This window comes from Dermacentor variabilis, chromosome 1 (assembly GCF_050947875.1).
Source record: "Dermacentor variabilis isolate Ectoservices chromosome 1, ASM5094787v1, whole genome shotgun sequence".
NCBI classification, from domain to species: domain Eukaryota; kingdom Metazoa; phylum Arthropoda; class Arachnida; order Ixodida; family Ixodidae; genus Dermacentor; species Dermacentor variabilis.
The window spans coordinates 291,703,439-291,727,947 of record NC_134568.1 but is presented as its reverse complement, the minus strand read 5'-3'; the positions used below and the strand labels follow the sequence as shown (position 1 = coordinate 291,727,947).

General features: G+C 44.4%; 1 protein-coding gene, 1 long non-coding RNA gene and 1 other non-coding gene across 3 annotated transcripts in view; 1 reads left to right on the top strand and 2 right to left on the bottom strand.

Annotated features, from left to right (window-relative positions):
* Positions 1-2,097: 2,097 nt before the first annotated feature.
* Positions 2,098-24,045, top strand: LOC142567450 (uncharacterized). Its single transcript, XR_012825185.1, has 2 exons — positions 2,098-2,340; positions 23,768-24,045. It is a non-coding gene; the product is annotated as an uncharacterized LOC142567450 (long non-coding RNA).
* The window catches only part of LOC142567368 (uncharacterized), a 996,706-nt gene continuing 980,672 nt past the window's right edge, over positions 8,476-24,509 (bottom strand). Inside the window, exon 9 of the transcript XR_012825184.1 lies at positions 8,476-8,597. The gene's annotated coding sequence lies outside the window, so the exon portion shown is untranslated. The remainder of the gene's footprint in view (positions 8,598-24,509) is intronic.
* Positions 21,444-21,516, bottom strand: TRNAN-AUU (transfer RNA asparagine (anticodon AUU)). Its single transcript has one exon. It is a non-coding gene; the product is annotated as a tRNA-Asn (tRNA).

Sequence of the window (24,509 nt, the reverse complement as noted above, 5' to 3'; positions counted from 1 at the left end):
CTAATTTTGCATTATTCTACCTTCTTTCTGTGGCTACCACTTTGAACAAAACAAAGTATAATTTGTTACAGCGAAAAAGAAAGAAATAGTTCCTCCCGTTTATTAAATTTTGCTGCACTTTGCTGCGTACAAGCGAAGGCGGTAAGGTTACACCCGACAATTAGTTTTGTTACTGAGCACTACCTTCATGCAACTAGTCGTTAATTATAATTTAAAAACAAAAGCTGCTGGTAACGCGTGAAAAACCAATCTTGTGGATAATTAAGCACAGCGTTGCCAAAGTTTTGAGTAAGCATATAGTGTGGCCAGATTTTTCAGGACATAACTAGTGACTTTAAACTTACATTAATTTATAGACTCAGAACGTCACTTATTGTTAAAACAAAAATAACAGTAATAAAAATAAGAAAGTTTAAAATTATACGAGATCTTTTACTTTTCTTTTTTGCGTTTGTTGCTCAACTTTAGCAAGACTACATAGTGGCCAGATTTTTATGTCAAATCAACTAACACCTCATAGGATTTCAAATGTATCTTTGCTAGTAAATTGCTGTGTAACTGTACGGTGTTTTTCGGCACAAAAAAGTGAATTTTTTCACACTCTATTACTACAATTGTTAATAGCTGCTGATGTCCTGCGTCTAAATTTGATAGCAAAAAAGCGACATCCTTATTAAAACGGTAATAGGCGTCGCAATTACATTTTCACAAAATGAATTTAAATTGTATTCTTAATGTGCACATAAAAGCAACCTAAAATTGTTCCATGGCAGTTTTACACAACCTTACGGTTGCTTGGGAAACCTCACGCGAAGAGCGCGAAATTCGATTGGTCGCGTTGCCAACGAACGCCGCGGAAATGACACAACAGGCAAGAGAAACGGCGCTACGGGACTGCAAACAAGTCGAGGACGGATAAGTTTTGGTAGTGCGCTGTGGTTAAGGAATTTACAGCCAGAGTCGGCTGATCACGCAAGACCACACTTGGAGATCGCTGAGCAGCGATGTTCGTCCTGCAAATATACAGATATTGTACTGCAGTGTACAGTGATAATGATGACACCGTTTTCAGCCACTGAGGTCATACCTAGAGTATATATAACATGCATTATAGAAAAATAGTTCTACTAATATTCCTTTCATCAATATACATTATCAAGGCAAATTCTTCTTTTTTTCTTGTTTATCGACCTCCTTGCGTAAATGAAACCTACATAAGTTCGGATTATATGTGAAATACGTTTCGACCAAGCAGGTAAGCTGGGTGTGCCACTCTACCTGCCGCGTCTCCGAAAAGTGACTGGTGGCTACATGGATCAGTTCGACGACGCATGATTGATCACTGTATGCGACGGATCACCGTATGCGAAGGGTTTCACTAAATGCTACTTTGAGCAAAGGAATCTGAAAGTGCACAGCCAAGGCGGTGGCAGTTTTGCCAGAGCTATAGTAAAGTTGTGCAACGAAGGGTGGAGACCCTGCCGGAAGAAATCCTTCCCTTAATAGGGAAACCAAACCGCCGCACAGAAGCAGATAATTAAATTAATTTAAGCTATATGAGAGAAAAAGGAAAAAGGTAAGGGGCAGGCATGTAAGGTGAAAGAAGCCTGTGTAAAAGCTCAAAATGTCTTCGTAATGTCGAAATGACGCCAAGGTGTAGCAGACGACGTTCGCAACATCAAGCAGCGCCACAGCACATATGAACGTATAATCAAGGTAAAGCGCAAACTGGTTTGTTGGTTACTTTTTTATTGTAAAATAAGTATGACACACTGAGATATGGGTTTTAGAAAAGAGAAAAAAAAACTGATTTCCTTACCTCGTTAAAAACACAACAATCAAGCAAAAGTTCTTACCAACGCTCGTCGCGTCACCTATTGGCCTTGAAACAAAGGTGTAAAACCATTCAGCATGCATAACGTAAGGCTACGTCTTGCGACCATAACTCGTATCACTGACATCCACCCGGTGGCACGACAAACGTAGTTCCGGTTTGCATTTCCGCAGGGGTGGTTCGTAGAGTTTTCGTACGCTACTTCACTATGTATAAAAATCTACTTTTTTGTGGCGCCCTCATAACGTGAAGATTCTGAAAATGTACAGTGCTGGATATCGGGCCTGACTGGGGTACGAAGTTTCGGTCACTGAAATATTTTAATTGAACGGTAAATAAACCGAAAGTCGCGGGATACAAAGCGAGTTACCTGCTATGGAATGACCACAGAACAATCAGCGCTAGGACGAGCCGACGCACACGTTTTGTGACGTTACGGAGGTGTGCGCAAGTTCGGTGTTCACAGCGTCTGCAACTTCAGCTACGATGGACACACAGCGAATCATGTGAGACATATACACAAATAAGCGCATGCTTTCTCTTATTAAGTTAAACCAACATCTCCAACACAAAGTTATGTTTAAACCGTGTCGCTGCATGCGTTAGTAGGTGTGCTGCACAAGCAGCTTTGTTTAATTGTCTGTTTGGGTAGATTCCTCGTTGATGTTCCTCGCACGGGCGCGGTAGCACTGCAGAAGCCTCTTTCGTTGGGGGGTGCCTTTAGCGTCTCGCGACGTTAGGTGGCATTTTTTACCAGTACAGCTCCAGGAAGACACATGTAACCGGTAAACAGACCACAGGATAGCACTTGAGAATAGGCGGGGCAGGTACTTAGGGGCACCCATGGAGCAGTGGGGGGAATCAAAGCTGGAAGCAGGGCGGTCCATGGGTTGGGGCCGCCGAGGCCGGAGCGTGCCAGGGAGTGTTGGCATACAAAATTGGGTGTCAGCGATAGTGAAAAGCCAATCTTATACTACCCCGGCACGCTCCATCGTTGGCGAGCTCCAACCCAAGGACCAGTCTGGGTTCTAGCTTTGGTGCTCCCGTTGCCGCTTTGGGGTCCTGGAGGCGCCGCCAATAATACGAAATAATGACACGTTGTTACATCTAGCACATAGAAAGTATTAAAGGAATATAGTCACGCCCAGGTACCAACTTGAGACTCCGCGCTACCGCGCCTGTGCGATGATAACTATGCAAATCCAACGAGGAATCTACTGTCCACGCAACCACCAAAATTTTGAAATCATGTGTGTGAGCTTAAGGATATTTCCAACACACTTTTTTTTGTCAAAGGTAGCAGGACAGGTGCTTCTCTAATGCAAGATTCCACGGCAGACTCAAATCCGCAGCGTCAACAACTCCGGTTCTTCGGGGCTCGGGATTATTAGCGCTGTGTACATCCGCATTTTAAAGCGCGGCTTACTAGACTGTTTAACCGCATATTTGACTAAACTGGTGTTCTTGACTGCGTACTCGACAGTAGTACACGGTCGGCTGCGCGGCGCAGTGCGTGTGTAAAAACTTCTGTATGCAGGCGTCGGTGCTGTGCTTCCAATCGCACGGCTGTGCACCCGCTATCATTTCACCCGTGGACTGTGTAGGAACTGCAGCACAGTCTTAGATATTTTCGGTAATCATAGGTGTGCGACACACAAACATGGCTCCTTTGCTTTATGGCCTAGGAATGACGCGATAAACGTGCCGTACGAAACTTAAACATTACACTTATGAGTGACCCAAGCTTTCACAAGTACGCACCATAACGAAAAAGAACCCGCGACCGTGCGAAGCTGCAGCTTCGCACGATACCGTCACCGAGAGAGGAGCCCTTGAGGGAGCACGGCTCAATGTGACCGAATTTAAATGTAATAGGGGGAACATGATACTGTGCACTTCCTTCTGTTGTTACACCCTTCGCGCAAACGTTCCTTTTCGATCAGTTTGTTTTTCTAGTTTTCCCGCGGTCGAAGTGGGATCAGTGATACCCATATCGCTGTAGTATGTCGTGGGCGAGCCCAACAGATGACACTCGATACACCATTGTGCTATGAACAGATACTGATTCGTGGCAGCACGGCTTACTGCTCTTTATTCTTGCGCGCAAAGGGCGTCGGCTGCCCGAAAGCCACGCACTTCTATTTCCCTTCGTAAACCTAATGACAGTGCAATGTAGCGCTGGTTTGCGATGGTTACGAAGGTTCCTTGGTAATGTAGTAAACATTAAGCTGTAAACAACCCATTAATCGCTAAATATAACTTCAGAGGGAACCTAATAAGTAAGTTTCGTGCTGTAAAGGGAACACTGGAACAAAAAAAGAAAAATGATATTCTTTTTCTTTGATCGGGTGCGATCACTCAGTGTTCTGGAACTGGGAGGAAGATAACCGGGACTTGATTCTGCATCCCGCAAGTAGACTTTCTTGCGCAAGAGGCGCGCCATGTGGCGGAGCACCGCGTATACCCGGCAGGAGGGCGAATTTCACGAGTGAGCCCGAATGCCTCGGGAGGCAAGAAAGAAGGATCAGCTTGCCCGAATTAGACCTTTACCAAACTTGCAAGTGCACTCCTCTGCATAGCACATTCAGAGGACGACGCACTATATGCACATCCTGGGGCTGGTCTCTTGCACATGATTTCACCTCGAGCGCCATATCTATATCTTTATTGTCATAAGTCAAGCAAACTGATCGTGCACGATGATTGAAAAAATCACAATGCCATCGTTATTTTGGCAAACTTCTCTCAGTAAAGCTAGCTTCACAATTACAAAAAAGGTTCATTTTTATTACTTTTGTACACCATTCACAGATCTGCTGTACTGCCTCAAACCCATCAATAATTGAATTTAATTAAGTAAGCTATAGAAACGTCACAATAGGGGGGGGGGGGGGTCGGAGGGGTCTACTGTTGGCTTTTTCCTATACTTAAAATGCCTGGAGGTGGAGCTGAAAGCACGACGCGAAACCTATCGCGTTATGTGATTTGTTCCGTGTTCTGGTTCGTAAAATAGTGAGCACACTGCTTCTTTTTGGCCCTATAGCGTCAGCACCGTTAGTGAGAGTTGCAAGGGGAAAAGAATAGAAAAGCGCGTGGACGGAGCCAAAGATCTACACTGCACAAACGTTGTAAATCGTACACTGCTTCCTTAGGGTGTCCATGCCCTATGCATTAGAGGCCATTGGTTTACGATTTGTTTGCTGTCATTTCCAGTAAAAGATGCACAGTATAAAAACGTGAATCTTCAGCGCTGCTTGTTTTGACAGTGTGAATGAGCTTTCTCCGCAGTATGTTATTTCTTATGCATCAGCCACGCATTATTACGTATGATGCGCGATGCCCCAGGCACTCCTTCGAAGTTTCGTTCACATCACAATTAGTTTTCATTTCCACTCTAGGGAAAGAAATTAAACAGCGCAAAGTAGAACTTCGACACGACAGAAGGGATGAAACACAGCACTAAGTTCTAAATGGCTTATTCTTTTCAAAATGGACGCTCTATACGTCTCACGGACAACACAAAAATGGCAGAACAAACAAAAGAAAAGAACCACTAAAAGAAACAAAAACTTGTTTTATTTCTTACCCGCTTATTTTGTTGTTGTTGTTGTCCGCGAATCATGTAAAAAGTGAAACATAAGAATACGATAAAATAACGACATTTCTTTTAGTTTTTTTCTTCTGAAATTTCTTATTTGTGTCCTGTTTTTTTTTTTTTCTTGAACTTCTCGTGCACCGTTTAAAGGTGTCTTGTCAAACAGGATAAACGTGTTGGCAGTCAGTGCCGTGTTTTGTCCCATATCTCTTCTCAGGCGTCGAAGTTCAATTGAAGCGCTGTTAGTTTAATTACGTCCAATCAGCAATACCAAACCTGCCCCCTGTTCGTGATTATAGGCCTCCTGGTTCAACATTCCAGCCGCTTTCAATTTTCAAAAGGCACATGACATGTAGCGTCATGGCCAGGCTCGAACCACGCTCGTAATTAAGTATCGGCGTTGTGCAGACAGAATTCTCGTTTCGCCTTCACGACGTCACCGCGCAGTCACAGCGCAAAACGGGAACCAGTGTGCCCGACACAACGATGGTCCTGCCATCTCGAGCTGTGGCGGCCCGCAATTTGGTTCAGCGTAGTTTAGGTTAGTCATGATTAAAGTGGGCTTGCTAAAACTTAACTTCATACGGCTTACACCGTGCGGTGTATAAAAAAAAAGTGGGAGTGCGAGAAAGAGCTTGGAAGCATTGATACGACGCGTTGTCAACATCAGTCAGTGTACCACTGTTGCCAAAGGCGACATTTCGCCCTGGCCAGTGCTTCTCTGCATAAAATACAACCCACCCATCTTCATCAACCTATCTTAAGTCCACTGCAGGACCAAGGCCTCTTCCTCCGATTTCGAATTGCCCCGGTGCCGCGCCAAACGATTCCATCTATAGCGCCTGCGAATTTCTTAATTTCATCACCTCATCTAGTCTTTTGCCGTCCTCGACTGCGTTTTCCTTCTTCTGGGCACCCATTCTGTAACCCTAATGGTCAACCGGTTATCCAACCTACGCATTACATGACCTGCCCAGCTCCATTTCCTTGTCTTAATGTCAATTAGAACATCTGCTATGCCCGTGTGCTCTCTGATCCACACCGCTCTCTTCCTTTCTCTTAACGTTACGCCTATCATTCTTCGTTCCATCGCTCCTTGCGCGGTCCTTAACTTGTATTCGAGCTTCTTTGTCAGTCTCCAAGTTTCTGCCCGATATGTTACTACCGCTAGAATGCACTGATCGTACACCTTCCTTTTTAGTGATAATGGTAAGCTTTCAGTAGGTATCTGAGTATGTCTGCCGTATGCGCTCCAAACCAATTTTATTCTTCTGTAAATTTCCTTCTCATGATCAGGATCCCCTGTGAGTAATTGACCTAGGTAAACGTATTCCTTCACAGGTTCTAGAGGCTGACTGGCGATCCTGAACTCTTGTTCCCTTGCCAAGGTATTGATCATTATCTTCGTCTTCTGCATATTAATCTTCAACCCCACTCTTACACTCTCTCTGTTAAGGTCCTGCATCGTTTGTTGTAACAAGTCCCTAGTATTGCTGAATAGGACAATGTCATCTGCAAACCGAAGGTTGCTGAGATATTCGCCGTCAATCCTTACTCCTAAGCCGTCCCAATTTAATAGCCTGAATACTTCTTCCAAGCACACAGTGAATAGCATTGGAGAAATTTCTCCTTGTCTGGCCCCTTTCTTAATAGGTATCTTCCTACTTTTCTTGTGGAGAATTAGGAGAGATGGGCGTATTTGTATACGTTTCGTGTTCAAGCATTATTTATTCTGTAAACGCGCTTTTCTTTCTTTCGTCCCCCCCCCCCTTTTTTTTTTTGTTTTGCGCGTTACGCCAAGTGGTAAAGTGGTTGCCCTTCCGATACTGCTTTTTGATAAAGCACATTCATCGAGCGATAGTTGGAATTTACTGAACTGTAAAGTTCAAAGATTTACGAAATGTTAAAAAAAGAAAACGAGAACCATGGCTGGCCGGAATTGGCAGATGAGGCGGCACACGGCATGTTCAAGTTTGTGCACTATATTTTGCAGCGAATTTGAGGCAAGCGCCCACGCCACGATGAGACAGCTAGCGACGGTGTGGCCGAAGGCGGTGCGAATGACGAAAGAAAACGTTGGCAAGGGCAATGCAACTTCCGCTTTAAAAATATTGCGCCAATTTAGGCACGAAATCCAAACTGAACGTGTTCAGATCTGATACATATATTACCTCTAACCCACTGTGTTCATTAGCGGGACGCGTGCCTCATAAATGCGGTATAACGCTGATCGAGCCTTGATCGCCATTATTAAGCACATTCAATCAGCTTTCAATTATTGGAGATGTACTGCATCAATTCGAACTCGTTATTTTCGTTGCGCTCTTTACTTTTGTCCCACTATTATGTGCGACGAAAGTGACACGAAACAGATTTTTACGATGAAGCTCGTCGCGTACACTGTATACCTCCGAAATTGCCGTTTATAATCCAGCCGTCTTTCGCCTTGCATTCACGTCCTGTAGCAGAACGTTTTTTGAGACAGACTCAAAATATAACACGTCGCGATGCAAGCAGAAATCACTATTCTTAACGATTATCTCTCGATTATATGTAGTGGCAATAAAGTTAGCGTACGATTTTCCCACGAAGATTTTCCCCCCTTTTTTTTATAGCGGCGTCTTGGTATGGCGTTGGACGCTGGCGGCACTGGTTGATACTAATGGCAGCATTGGGTCACCCGAAACCTGACAGAAACCGTGGCCGACGCCAGTCAGCAGAAATTTCCATTTACTTCATGGGCTATAGTTGGTTCGTATCTATGGCAAACATTATTAGAAACATTATAGAAACATTATTAGGCTCGAAGTGAAGACCAAGAAGGTAAGAAACAGCTAGACGTGTTTCTAACCCTGTCGAATGTGAAACCGTTTGGCGCGAAGATAACGAGCTCGAATTTCTAACGCCACCTTCTTCCTTACGTAAATGAAGTACTTGGAAGTAAGCGTTTGTCTGGTCTACGTGCTTTCAACTCCGTCTTCGTCTCCATTTTGCACAAATTTTTGCTGTGAAATCCGCGACCTGCCGTTTTAGTGTTAATTCTGGACTTACCCATTTGGAATGCGAAGTGGTGCAGCATGGTACAGCGACGGCATGGCGGCGAGGTCGATGGTGGTGGGGGTCAGATCTCTTGGTCGCCGCGTTCATGGCCATCAGGGAGTAGCTTATCTGAAACGTTGGGATGGGTTGACGCTCGAATTACAACGCCGATTTCGTGACAAGTGAAGTTTAAAAATTATATATATATATATATATATATATATATATATATATATATATATATATATATATATATATATATATATGTATGGTGTCCCAGCTAACTTGGACCAAAATTTTGGAAAAAATGTATGCCTTCTTCAGAAGAGAAATCGCATGGATGTTAGCGTTTCTCTAAACTTACAGTATCATTTTTTGCTCGTCCTTCTTTGTTGAGTAATTAGCCGAGATACATTAATTACATTCTTAAATATAGCTTGAAACGTTCAGGTATCAATGGGAAAGTTGCGGAGCTTCACAAATATTGCCCAACCCAGGTGCTTCCAACGAGATGGACTTAGCGCGGCCGTTTTTACTCGGGAGAAACGAAAGCCCGCGGAGTTTTAGAAAATACCACGTGACAGCGCGCCCTGTGCGACCGAATGCGCCGCGATTACAGCGCTCTCATGAGTGATTCGTAAAAACATCGACAGCGCCGCGCCTTCCCTTCACCTACGAGAAAAGGCGGGCTTCAAGCTTCGCTGGGCTCTGACATTACCGGCAGCGGCTGGCGACCGCGCTCCAAAAAAGCGCTTCGTCAGCAACTGCTCAGGCATGTACGTAAGAACGCGCCGTCATCAGCCGTTAATTCCGATATGACGAGAAGAGAAAAATTTTTTTTCGAACGTTCAATTCGATGCGAAATAGAAAAAATGCACACAAAACATACATCATACATGTAGAACCTGTGCGAGAGAAAGCATCGTTTGTTAAAACGCCGCTTTTCTTCAAAGCTGTGCCAGCGGCTAGATGCATGTGAGCTCGACTGTCTATTGCTGTCGTGCCGCGCAACCGTTTCGAAGAATTTGTTTGCAGTGCCTAAAGCATGCGGCACTCAAGCGAGCAGAAGGCGAACATAGTCTTAGCCTTGGTGGGAGCGGCACAGGGCGACAAGAGGAAAGCTGTTAAGGTATACCGAAACTGGCAATGTTGGGGAAGACCTAGCACGAACACAATTATGAGGAGTTGCTTGACGCTGAAAGAAACGGAGAGCTTCAAGAAGACGCGGCACAGAAAGGGGGCCATCAGTCAAGAGGCTGAAGGAGACATTTTAGCTTTCATGACTGCAAACCCTCATTTCAGCGTGCGTTATGTGAGTGTTGAGGTCGGCATTTCAAAGTTTTCAGTGTCAAGAGTTCTTAGGAAGGCTGAAATGCGTCCGTATCACCTCCAACTGCATCAAAAGCTGCAAGAAATAGATTTTCAATGGCGGCTTGATTTCTCACATTGGATCCTTGTTAAAAGTGGCGAAATACCGAATTTTGTTGACAAAGTGCTCTGGACAGATGAGGAAACTGTCTCCAGAAATTCTCACGTCAGCATCCATAATTCGCATTACTGGAGCGACACGAAGCCTCATTGGGTGGCGCAGGCCAGACACCAGCACCAATGGTCATTCAGTGTGCGGTGCAATATCTTTGACGGAAGAATTGACCCCATATTTTTTGACCACATGCTCACTGCTCAGCGGTACGTGAACGACATCTTCGAAGGCCCAGTCAAAGGTTTTCGCAGTGATCTTCCTGTTGCATTTTTTAAAGGGAACTTGGCATAAGCACGACGGTGCACCAGCTCACAGCAGGAGCCTTGCCTGAGCCTGGCTTGACGAAGCCTTCAAACGCCAGTAGGTCGGGCGGCAGGGACCAGTGGCATAGCCTGCAAGGTCACCGGACTTGACACCTCTTGACTTCTTCTTGTGGGGACATGTGAAAGACCGAGTGTACCGCAAACCTACAACTACACCAGAAGCGCTAAAGGCAGAGATTGCTGAGGCATGCAGCGAGATTCCGCCTTGCGTCATCAAAAAAGCTACATCAGACGTGCTGAAAAGGTGCCAATACTGCATTATGGCAGAGGGCGACTTGTTTGAACACATTCTTTAGACAGACATCACAGCGAATAAATCTCTGCAATCGTTATCCATGAAAAGAGCCATCTGTGTGAAACTATTGTACGACGTGGAAAAGGCACGTCAGTAATATGAAATTACAAATTCTTTGCCGTCAAGGAATGGACAGGAAACTAAAAAAACCTTCCGTGTGAGTTTACAATTCTTCCTTTTGTGACAACCAGCGTAATTCACACGATGTTATCAAATCAAGCTTGTTATAATGCGTGTTTGCTTGTTGGGGTCTTGCTCCCAAATTCGAAATCATGAGCTTGTCATTTTTCCTCCGCATGCATTCTGCTAGCGTGAAAGTGCAATTCTCGCCGGACAAACGGGAGCCGCGCTGTATTTCAACTGCCGCCCGAACCAACTGGCGTTTATCTTCGGAATCGAGCACAACGCGAAGCTCTGTTGTGGGCAGCACGAAAGGCGCGAAGCGAGCGATGTTTTTTACAGAACACGGTTGAGAGCGCTGTAATGGTGGCGTATTCGGGCGCAGAGAGCGCGCTGTGACGTGGTATTCTTTAACTCCGCGGGCTTTCGTTTTTCCCTAATAGAAACGGCCACGCTGCCTATCTCGTTCGAAGTACCTGGGTCGGCCGATATTTGTGGAGCTCCACAACTTTCCTGTTGACGTCTGAACATTTCAAGCTATATTTAAACATTTTATTAATTTATCTCGGCTAATTACTCAAAAAAGAAGAGCAAAAAAGTGGTACTATAAGTTTAGATAAACGCTAACATCCATGCGATTTCTGTTCTGAAGAACGCATAGGCTTTTTTAATATCTTGGTGCAACTTAGCTGGGACTCTCTCTCTCTCTCTCTCTCTCTCTCTATATATATATATATATATATATATATATATATATATATATCTGGCTGGCCGGGCCGGGCGGCCGGCATATATATATATATATATATATATATATATATATATATATATATATATATATATATATATATATATATGTATATATATATATATATATATATATATATAATTTTTAACGTCGGCTGAACTTTGCCTACGCGTTATGCTTTCGTATTTGTATGGTACTGTTCTACACGTGCCTATATATGGTAGACGCGAAGATAACATTCTCATTAGAACTAAGAGGAAACGAGGCAAGTGCGAAGCAAAACAAAGGTTGCGAAAACGCTGTGTTGAGCGTCATCATCCCATAACAGTGATATAATCGCAACCTGTTATATGCGTATACAAGGTGCCTCCGCTAAGATGTCCCCCCCCCCCCCCAAGTCAGGCTCATATCTGACAAAAAAAAAAGAAAGAAAGGCCAGGACTAACTGCGTTTTGTCAGTAGAAGTCTTCAGCTAACTTACGCATTTGTGTGAGTGCGTTTAGTAGCCTAATTGCCCGATGCTATTTAGCAAAAGAATAATACATACTGGTTTAATGGTGCAAATGAGTGCAAAATTGTGCTTCGCATTCGAAAAGCAGTAGTTTTCTCCTGACTACATTTGTCTTTGTTATTCTTTCCACGTATAAAATATTTTGGCTTGCATGTATGATAGATGGTCATTATTGTTTGGACAGCGATGCGTCCCAAATGGTGTAGACCGTTCTTTAATGTGTGGAATTACGCAATAAATGTAAAGTGTGTGCACGCCACAGCAACGCTCTCAGAGGGTAGAACACGGCGTAAAACAATTAAAATTCAGCGCTTTACATGCTGAAACCAGGATATGGTTATGAGCCACGCCGTAGTGAGGGGCTCCGGAATAATTTTCATCACATGGGGTTCTTTAACGTGCACCCAATGCCCGGCATACAAGGGCGTTCTTGCAGTGCGCCGCCATCGGAGTACGGTCGCCGTAGCGGGGATAAACGAGGCGTTGTTGAAACTGTTGGTCGCGTAGGTTGCAGCTACAGTAAAACACTAGCGCCACAATTTAAGCGAAGCGGGTCATATTAAGAGAGCTACGGACGACTACAAGTTACCCTACTCCCTATAGCCATGCTTTTTCTTCTCAAATCGTTCGCCGAATGATCGGAGCTACGCTCTTCCTTTAATGGCTCTGCGTCACGATATGACGTTGGTTCGCCTACTTCGGTTGTCGTGGAGCCAGCGTATGAAGCCTCTCCGACCTCTCCGCTAGCCATCCATGCCTCGCGAAAGTTATCCAAGCAGCGCGTACGTTGCGAGCGGTCTGTCGCAGCGCCGAGCCTGTGCGGTATTCCGGTAGCTGCCGGCGAGCTGGGCTTTCTGGCGAATGGGCGGAGGCGTAAACTAAAGCCCCTCCATACTATATACTACCGCTGCGATGAAGGGACCTTAGCGAGAACGTGAGTGGCCTGAGCGGCCTGCACGGTGGAGTCACCTGGTGGCTCAGAGGGAGACCGGCCAAACGCATAGCTAGTATTGCGGTAACTAACTGCAAACCATTTTAAACATTTAAAAAGACAACGCGTTCACAATTACGCTCCTGCAGAAAATGTACACCAGCAGTTGAGTACGCTCGGATACCTGCGAGATTGCGCGAAATCGCGGCACTAGCCGGCCAACCCAATCCGGTGCGCTCACACAGCAGAGCCGCGGGACCAAAAGTTGAAGTTGAAGTTGAAGTTTATTCACATGAAAAAACATAGGTACATAAATGTAATATACAGACGAGGGTCCCAAAGTAATGATACTGAAAACGGGACCCTCGGTTAGTAACTACATCAGAATTGTGACATAGTTGGCAGCATAACAGTGGATATCATAATAATATGATACCCGCACCTCCACGACTTGTGACGCAGCAGTTATCACGACGTTTATTCCGCGTCAAAGACTGGGCGAACCGACCACGCCCACAGCACGGATCACACTCGAGAGCCAGCCCCACAAGCGATGATGAAGAAGAACCCCATATGAACCCCACATGATGATGATCATGTACAGATGACAACGAATAGCTTATAAATTCCCACAATATATTAGTTGCAAGAAAATCAAATGATAATGAAAAGAAAAAAAGAAGAAAAACCAAACAATCTATGCTCTAATCGATATAGTGTAACAGATATAACAACGGGAGTGACAAAATTTATACAATTGTTAAAGGCAAAAAGCAAAAAAAAGAACGAACAAAGAGGGATAAAAAATGTGGCGCAATGTGAACACTGCAAAAAAAAAAAAAAAGAATGGGTGATACTTATTAGTTAGGTAGCTATGAAAATACAAATATTTATTAGGAAAAATTATCAGTGGTTAGCAAAAAATCTTTTAGCGAAGCTTTAAAACGCTGTAAAGTAGGTAGTTTTTTAAGCGAAGCAGGCAAACGATTCCAAAGTGTAATTGCAGCGAATGTAGATGTTTTTTTTTACCATAGTTGGTACGAACTGATGGTAACAGAAAATTATAATTAGAAGCGAACCTAGTAGGGTTTGTATTTCTAAGGGAACTGCTTTGAATATATCGAAAGGTCGGCTGGGAATCAAGCAATTTATAAAACATTATTGCTAAATTGTAGTTGAATAATCTTTTTATACATAGAATTTTGTACTGTTCAAGCAGGCCGAAAGCATTAGAGCGCGGTGAACTGTGGGTGATGATACGGATTGCTCGACTTTGTATGTGCTGAACTGAAGACAAATGACATAGATATGTATTACCCCAAACGATTAATCCGTAGTTAATGTGTGAATGAATGAACGCAAAGTAGAGTGAAAGCAAAGCAGAAGGAGAAAAATAGTGTCGTGCCTTGATAAGTGCACGGATACCAAAGGCGCACTTCAGCTTGACGTGATTGATGTGCAGGTGAAACTTCAGATGGCTGTCTAGGATAACCCCTAGAATTGAAACGGAGTCGCTAATGGGAATAGAATGATTGCCTAAGGTTAACGAAGGAGGAATAATTTGTGACTTTTGGTGCGAATGGAATACTAAAAATTTCGTTTTAGATGGATTAATGACTAGAGAGTTGTCATTACACCAATTCATTAGGTGGTCAAAAGGTTTATTTAGTTTGATTACTAGAGAAGAGATACATTTATCAGCTATAGACACAGTTGTATCGTCAGCATAGAGAACGTAATGACTTAAGTCAGTGACGTCTGGCATATCATTAATGTAAAGAGAAAAAAGCGGAAGATCACAAAGTTTCGATTTCAAGGGTCGAACGCGTCCCCGTATACTTGCGCGTTTCTCGCACTGTGCCAAGCTTTGTCAGCCGTATACTTCGACCAGATTCACGACAATATGAGCGAGCCAAGTGAAAGCGAAAGGGAAAGACCGTCACCTAGGAAAAATACGCTATCGTAACGGCTGCTGCGTGAGGTGCTAGAAAAGTCGCGTGTAGCACATGTCAGAAAAACTTTTGCCGTTGTTTTATTGAATTTTCATCTCATACGCGGCTGCGTAGCGGTTCAGCGGGCAGCGGAGACGTAGTCTTCTTTGCGTGTTTAAAGTAGCGCATGCCATTTAGCATATACTGTAGTAAATGGAAGCAGTCGGTATAACGAAGTAATGCATATAATATAATTCCTGCTTCATCTTCAGCTTCGTTATAACGAGGTTCGAATATATAGATGTTTTAAGCAGGCCCGGTGCAAAGCTGCTGAGCATGAGTTCGCGAGTTGGATTTCTGGCCTGGTCGATTATTTCACGAGGGTGCATAAACTAGAGAACTGCGTGGGCTCGGGCCTACGCGAAAATCCGGGCCGGGCTTTCGCGGCGGGCTCGGGCCAAGCCCGGGATATAAGCTTGCGGCTTCGGGTTGGCCCTGGATTTGAGGCAGCGGCACCCCCCCCCCTCCCTACTCGTGGCACCACTCCTCACACACATTGCTAAAGCACCGCCAGATCAAACTAGAGACTTGACAGCTATTCGGCGGTCAACGTTTTGCTGCCTTTTTCACTCCTTTCGACGGCGGTATTCATCGGCATCTCCTGGGGTGTGAAGACAAGTTTTCACATCGATTCGGTACCCGCGCGATTAACTCGACATGCGTTCAATTGTCACCATCTATTACAACGGTCACGCGCGTCGCTATTGCTTCGTCAGTTCAACCTTTGTTTAGACTGATTCAGGCACCAGGAAAGGGATTCGGTTCGTAGTCAGCTGCCCTGCATGCTCGTGGAGCGAGTTGCGGCCGGAGACAACGCCATTTGTGTTTTATCCTTTTGCTTTATTGTTTCCTCGAGTCACGGCTCGCCGCGACGCTGACATATCCTCGGAACTATAAACTCGTGATATGGGTTAGATAAGATGCAAAATAAAATCATGCGAAACAGCGTCCATTTACAAACCCTGCAATAACCGTTAAACCCACAAGGAATATGAAGTCAAGGGTTCGACGGAAGCCCGTCTGGTCGGGGTGAAGCATGAAACAATAAAACGACGGACACCTACCAAAAGAAGTACTAAAAAGCAATAAATCTAAAAGACGTTTCGGTTTCCCTATGAAAGCCTTGTTCAGAGTGGGTAGAAGGAAAGTTCACGGAATCTTATGTATACTTCAGAACTTGACGTATAAGCAGCGCGTGTATGACGGGGGGGGGGGGGGGGAGGGTTAATAATCATGGGGTTTTACGTGCCAAAACCCCTTTCTGATTATGAGTCACGCCGTAGTAGGGTACTCCGGATATTTCGACCACCTGGGGTTCTTTAACGTGCACCTAAATCTAAGTACACGGGTGTTTTCGCATTTCGCCCCCATCGAAATGCGGCCGCCCTGGCCGGGATTCGATCCCGCGACCTCGTGCCCGGCAGCCCAACACCGTAGCCACTCAGCAACCACGGCGGGCCAAAGAAGGGTGCCATCAGCACTCGGAATATAACCAACCCTTATATATAGCTTTGATTGATTACGAGAAAGCATTTGATTCAGTCGAAACCTCAGCAGTAATGGAGGCATTACGGAATCAGGGTGTAGACGAGCCATATGTAAATATACTGAAAGATATCTATAGCTGCTCCACAGCCACCGTAGTCCTCCATAAAGAAAGCAACAAAATCCCAATAAAGAAAAGCGTCAGGCAGGGAGATACGATCTCTCCAATGCTATTCACAGCGTGTTTACAGGAGGTATTCAGAGACCTGGATTGGGAAGAATTGGGGATAAAAGTTAATGCAGAATACCTTAGTAACTTGCGATTCGCTGATGATATTGCCTTGCTTAGTAACTCAGGGAACCAATTGCAATGCATGCTCACTGACCTGGAGAGGCAAAGCAGAAGGGTAGGTCTAAAAATTAATCTGCAGAAATCTGAAGTAATGTTTAACAGTCTCGGAAGAGAACAGCAGTTTACGATAGGTGGTGAGGCACTGGAAGTGGTGAAGGAATACATCTACTTAGGAAAGGTAGTGACTGCGGATCCGGATCATGAGACTGAAATAATGAGAAGAATAAGAATGGGCTGGGGTGCGTTTGGCAGGCATTCTCAGATCATGAACAGCAGGTTGCGATTATCCTTCAAGAAAAAATTTTATAACAGCTGTGTCTTACCAGTACTCACGTACGGGGCAGAAACTTGGAGGCTTACGAAAAGGGTTCTACTTAAATTGAGGACGACGCAACGAGCTATGGAAAGAAGAACGATGGGTGTAACGTTAAGGGACAAGAAGAGAGCAGATTTTGTGAGGGAACAAACTCGAGTTAATGACATCTTAGTTGAAATCAAGAGAAAAAAATCGGCATGGGCAGGACATGTAATGAGGAGGGAAGATAACCGATGGTCATTAAGTACAGACTAGAATCCAAGGGAAGGAAAGCGTTGCAGGGGACGGCAGACAGTTAAGTGGGCTGATGAGATTAAGAAGTTTGCAGGGACGACATGGCCACAATTAGTACATGACCGGGGTAGTTGGAGAAGTATGGGAGAGGCCTTTGCTCTGCAGTGGGCGTAACCAGGCTGATGATGATGATCAGCACTCGGTGTTCCCAAGTGGGGGAGGGTCCCCTCATTTCGATTGAGCGTGTGACGTGTTTTCTGTATCTCAAGTGATTCCAGATGCAGCCGCGATTTAAGGTTTCTTTCTTGGCCGATAACTCTCGAGCGATCCCAGTCAATCTTGGTGCCCGTTGCATCCGTCTGCTGGGCAAGGGCATTCGAATCTGTTCGTTCTGAAGTATACATAAGCTTCCGTGAACTTTCCTTCAACCAATTGTGGACAAGGCTTCCGTAGGGAAGCCAAAACGCCTTTTAGATTTATTCCTTGTTAGTACTTCTTTTGGTCAGTGTCCGTCGTTTTATTGCTCCATGAGGAATATGATTGTCATCTGTTACCTCGTCTGGTTTTTCTGTAATTTTACAGCACTTTTCATGCAAAACTGGCAACTGCAAACAAGAGTCGCAATACCGCCAGAAGTGGAGAATGATTCCGTGTGTTTTGAATGACGCTTCTATCGTTATCAGTCTAATCGCCTGACGTAGCCACTTCTTAGCTATGCTTATAAGGATGTTTTTCTAACCTTCCGCGGTTGGCGCAGTATGCCTAGAACAGCAGCATCCTGCGTTCTATGCGGTTGCACGTGACTGGCAGCCACGTATCGTTATGCAACTCCCCAAATAACAATACGACTCGGTTTTGGTACTTAACTGGTGGAGCACTAAACGATGGACCCAAAAGAACTGTGATTGTTCCGAAAATATATATACTTACTTGTATTTCTTCTAGAGCTAATGAAAAAAAACTACTAGAAATCTTTATTTTACACTTTCGCATGTTTACTTGTTCTTGGCACTGTTCTTCTTGCGCGAGTCCATTTGATGTGGTTCCTGGTTTGTCACGCAAAGGAGAGGTCTATCTCACAGGCGTATACCTGTGAGGTACACCTTACTTCATTTCTCTTCTGCGGATTTACGCGTTTTTATGGCGAACGGTGGGCGTTATTCACATTTACACTAGTAAAGGTACCCCCCCCCCTCTAATTTGCACAGAAAAGTTACCTTGGGTTGAGCCCCCCCTCCCCCGAAAAAAAATCCTGGGTGCGTGCCTGGTTGCTGCCCTGTCGCCTTTTAAGCGGCAGCGTGCCCATGGCTGTTTGTGCGTTGAACGTTTGGGAGCACTGCATTCACGACATGCAAGCGGGTATGTCACGTGGTCTTTTGTATTTCGCGGGCATCATCAGTAAGCTGAAATACACTAATACTTATTGGATAGAAATACAAACTGTTTATTCGGAGGTTTTGCAAACCGCTCTGCAACTTTCGAATTGGAATTTTATTCCTAGCTTCTTTACTACACAAGTTGGTTAATTATTCTTGACTAAAAATCTAATTAAGCAAAATACAAAAAATTGCGTGAAACACTACATACAAAAGTGACCAACATGCATTTGGTCGCGTCGTCTTATAATGCATCGGCATATTTTAAAACCCTGGCTAAAGTTAGCTGAGACAACCTGTATACAGTGATTTTTGCTTAGGTACGTAGATTTATTGGAGACTTATACGTATACTTAAATATCTCGTTGAGAGGTCTTGTGGATACAAGCAGCGAACTTTGTTTCCAGCGACATTTTTTTGCCCTTTATCAAGCTTTATCTTCGAAATTGTGTATTCCATTGTATCTTCGCATTTGTAATGTATATTTTGTAGAACTCCTGCTTTTTTATATGTGATCTCTGTTGCGTCTGTAATTTCGGTGCAATTGCAATACACGACCGGTGACAGCTGCTCCTATGCAATACATTGAAACGAAGTACAGCGTCATTGAGATTTTTCCCTGGCCGTTGCACATGTACAAAAACGTAAACAAGCTTCTTGAAAGACAAAGTTTCATTAAAATATTTGTCCTCAACTCAATCATTTCACGGCCTTTACATTGATCATATCGGCAGCACCCACTGCTTTGCTAGTTTCGAACTCATATGGTTCTAAAGTTCATGTGGTACTTTCCTTACTTTCTAAATAGACAAAAAACGTGGAAGCGTTGATATCAGTTAGTCACAATTTTTTGGGACATACGAATATATTCTTTTACGAAAAAATACATATTTTACTTCTTGGTACTGTGTAGCGTCCAATAATTCGTTTGCATCTGTGGCAATGGCAATGCAGCCGTTATTCATGTATTTGATCCCTCGACAAATTCTGTAAGGAGCAGGCCGAGCTCCGAAGTGAGACCCCCCCCCCCCCCCCCGAACGAAATTTCTGGCTACGCCACTGCTACATAGACATTGGTAGCACTTGATATACGAACCGTTTTTTCTGCTGCCGCTATCTGTAGAGTTCAATCGAATACGTAATCATCGACACCATTCAAATGCTCATGAAATTATAATTAACTGCGTTATACACGTAACTGACAGGTCAAATCACTAGTGATCCCAAATTACTATACTCAGTTTAGTGTTCTCGATGTTTTAAACACCATAACGTCATGAATATCAAATCAAATGTCATGAAACCAGTGATTCAACCACGGCTATCAGGAACTGGTGTGCTTATAAGTCACTAGTGATTATGAATTACATATTTTCTCTGAGAGTGGCAGGTTTTATTCGCTCACGTCAATGATATCAATGAAACTGTCATAAAATGAGAATTTTTTGTATCATTAGCAAATTATAAATACCGAGTAATTAGTGATCACTACTGACGCGCTTCGTTCGGTTCTCTCCTTTTATGCAGCAAAGCGTCATGGATATGAAGTGAAAAGTTATTTAAACGACGATTCAATTATGATAATTCAATGACGCTGAGATTTAGTCACTAGTGATCATAAATCACTATCTTATGTCATGATTACCGTCGCGTTGACAGTTGGAAAAACAGCGGTACAAGTCAGAAGTCAAGTTACTGACGAGTACATTTCTGCACCTGCAACGGGTGAATTCTGTTTAGTGTGAGAACACGAAATGCTATGGAAAAGTATTTATGTTACTGTACTAAATACCATTACACAAAAGTATCTATGAAGAAAACAGTAACACTGTACTCACAAAAGTACTTAAAATACAAAAATCTTGAGTACAGTACTTAAGATACGTACAAGTTTGGAACACACCTATATTCCAGAATGCGCACTGCAAGAGCTTAAGCTAAAGAAAAAAAGGTAACGGAAATGGTGTGACAGAAAACTGCTCAGACAAAATCGATTTCGAATCTCAGTTTCTTCTCAACTCCACTGAAAAATTATTGCAGTTACTTCTTGTTCGGCACGTTTGGGCTAAATGTCACGAATGACAACTTCCTGATCCGGGATTGGTGGACGCTGGGTCTTGTCTCCACGATTTCGCCCACCCTCCTCGTGGTTCGGCAAACAATAAATACGTACCTCTCATTCAAATTCAGCGCGCTAATGACGTACACTATAAGGCATATGAAAACAAACAGGCGGCAACCACAGTGTGGCAGGTGGCGAAGCCCACTTCGCGATGCGTCATAGGAGCGAGCTTACCCGCAAAAATGAGGCCACCGATCGCAGCGGTGAGAGCCGGCATGCTTTGCATAATAAGTATGAGGTCATCAACGAGCATTTGCAAAATCTACCACTCTTTTTGTGAGCGCTTGTGGGCGACGTAAAATAGTTAATTTTTATATAACCTAAAGACACCGAGAGAAAATACTTGACTCGTAAAGGTGTAGTAGTGCAATCGAAGCTGTCAGCCTCCTCAGCCAGTGTCTTTCTTCCGCCCTATGCTGATAAAGTGCGTCTGGTACGAAATAGAGAAGTTGGCAGAAATGCAGAACAAACACTCCATCAGCGATACTGAATTATCCAAGCGAAACACTCTTGCACCCTTGAACGAGGAAAAATGGGGTTAACCGAAGAACCCGATTTTTATTAATCCTATCGTGAGAAGCCAACAAAGAAAGAAACCAAGGACAACAGAGGGGAAACTACTTGTACTTACTAATTGAACTAAAGAAATGATAAATTAATGGCAATGAAAGTGCATGAAAAAACAACTTGCCGCAGGTGGGGAACGATCCCACGTCTTCGCATTAATCGTGCGATGCTCTAACCAATTGAGCTACAGCGCCGTTTCCCCATCCACTTTCTTGGGTATGTATGTGTTACTGTTGAACTAACTTTCGGAGTATAAGTTACCACCACCACTCACAAACATTGGCGCCGGATGTGGAACATCCTTTCCGCTGCAGGCGTCACAAGTACGTGATGTTTCTGGGTGAAGGCAACTGGGCAATAACACTTACACCCCTGAATAATATGAAAAGGCGTACCCTGGACATTTTCGCTATAGCCACGCTCAGTGCCGAGAGAGCCGCTATAATTAGGACACCAAGGACCATTCGAACGTCGTTCTATTATGATGGAATGTGTAAATCAGAGGACAATAGACGCTAGAAAAGATAGCTATGGTCAAGAGTGAGACTCTGTTTCCTAGCACGGAATCGATTGCTCCAATAACAGCCCCATATGAAGTCAAATCGATGGCTTTCTATATAAAAAATGAAGGAAAACACAAAAAAGAACGATCATCTAGCTCATGCTAACAACACAATTCTAGACAACGATGACGGAGGTTTCCTTGAATCAGTATTGCTATTACGTCCATGTTTCAATATGATTTACTGGAACGGAGGCTAATTATTTTCCCGCGACTGCCACATATATTAATAGATCCCTCGACCATAGCATTCCAAAAGCGTGTGCTCCACTGCGTAACGGGGTTCAATTGCCCGCCCGCACGCGGACTATGGCGCGCCACTACTGAAAACCCAACAGCGGCTGCTTGAGAACAAGTGCTTAGTGACTGAAGCAAACCTCAAAAAGAAAAAAAAGGGGGGGGGGAGAAAAAAGATAGAAGAAGCATAATCAGCCATGCGCCTTCTTTTCATTTCATCCCATCTCTTTTCATAGGAACGAGGCAGGAAGAACAAGACCCATACCTACGTCGCGGAGCGGGTGCCGACTCGAATTATTTTAAATATCGTCAGGCATGCACGGCGTTCTTCATGAAAGGGCACGCAAACGGAAAACAAAAGTCATCAGTAGTGGGGAACTCCGGATTCATTTTGACCTCCAGGTGAATCTTTAACGTGCTCCCAATGCACGGGACACGGGCGTTCTTGATCTTCGCCCCCGTTGAAATGCGGCCGCCTTGGCCGGAACTCGATCCCGCGACCTCGTGCTTAACAACGCAACTCGACAGCCGCTAAGACACCGCGGCGGGTTGGGCTGGATGACACGCAGTCATGTTTTTTTAATTACACTGCAGATTTGGCCAACTTTTCGAGGAACCCGAAGTTCTGCTGGCGTCCTTTACAAATACTCGGTACAAGTCTAAGCGGCTAATGACGCATTCTATAGGGCGAACAGGAGCACTCAAAAGCGTCTCGAATGGGCTGTCGAGAGTAGCTGCATTTCATTGGGCGAACAGGAGGAGGAGCGCTATGATCGAATTACAGAACAGGAACAGTTTGGCGACGCCGACAGCACCACAGTAACAGTTCGAGCGGCCCCCGTGCGAAAAGCGGAGTGCGAAGGAAGTCACATGACAAAAACACGTCTTACTATTTTATTTTTGTTGTGTTTCCATCGTTTTGGTTCATTGTGCGACGGCAATGGCAGCTGAGCAGGGCAGTTCGCACGATAATCGTCGCAGAAAGGTAAACAATGTGGTCCCGTGCTACACTTTCGTCCTCGCGCATGTTTTCGGACCGCATGGAGGAAGCAGTCGCGCTCTCGCTGCGCTATACTGCTCTGGTCCTCACTGCCCTTTGCCTCCGCTCTTGGTCTGCGAATAACAGTGAAGGGCGCCAGTGTGAGCTCCGCGAGATGTTGACTGGACGGATTGCACCAGCGATGGTTCTATAGCCATGGCAACTTCGGGACGTTGGTGCCTGGAAAACACCGAAGCGCCATATTCCCCGAGTTTTCTTTTTTTTTATTGGCCTTAGTGGGAGCGCCTTCTCCGAGCGCAAGCAACAATGAAGTGTACCGCTTGAGAAACGAGCATCACAGTATTAAGTACCCAATGTGTGCAAGGTGTTCGCAGGCTTTCGGAAAAGAACGAGGGAAGGTGACCGCCAAAAATTTGAAAAGCAGTTAGCGAAAATAAACAACACCTTAAGCGCTGGAATGAGGGCACTGAAAAGAGGCAGGTATGCTCGAATCGTTCTATTTGCTGTGTATGTGCAATAATAATCAGAGTTGCGATTTGAAAAGTAGCGTAAAAACAATCGATGGCATTTAGCAGTTGCTCAGTTACTTTCGCCAATTACATTTCGAATGAAGTAATTCTAATGCGTTGCTTTTTTTTTTTTTCAGAGCATGTACAAGCCTGCAGGTCGATATCAAAAGGAGTCAGAGAACAAGGCAGTCAGCTTCCTCGTTGCCTCTCATATCAAGACGTGATGGAATCCAATGGTCAACAACGGCCGCTCCGATATCACAGACAGTGCCTGCATACGTAAATGCTGCGCACGAGAGGACTTCCAGTGTTTCCTTTCATAAAGCGATTGCGAGAGTAACGGGAGCCGCAGAAAATAAAAACGCTGCTGCCAGAAGACTCAGCCCATTTGCAGCAGTGCTGGAACGAAAAAGAACTTTTCCTTCACTTTTTTTTTTCTTTTCTAGCGAAGGAGACCGGAACGGTGTATGTTTGCATCCTGCTCGCAGCTTCGATAAAGCTCGGACGTTTGCGCAAAATGTGAAGTGTGACGCACCTTCAAAAAAACCAGTTCAAATCTCAATCGCCAATGCATATTCCCATCTCTGAAAGGCTTATACATCTCGCACATTATTCAGAATCAATGAATAGCAACGAAAATGTAAGCAAACTGTCTCGGTTACTGCGAGAAGACCACTATAGCAGTTTGGGCTTGGCTCCAACGACCGTGAAGTCGAACGTGCGACGCAGGCGAAACCAATCAGCAGAGCGTAACATTGATTAATTGACTGATTCTTGTCAGGAAGGCCACGCGTGCTCATCGTGTACAGGAAAGCAACGGAACGGAGCATTAAATTAAGCATATACAAGATGGATGAAGGTTATCGTGGGACAATATTT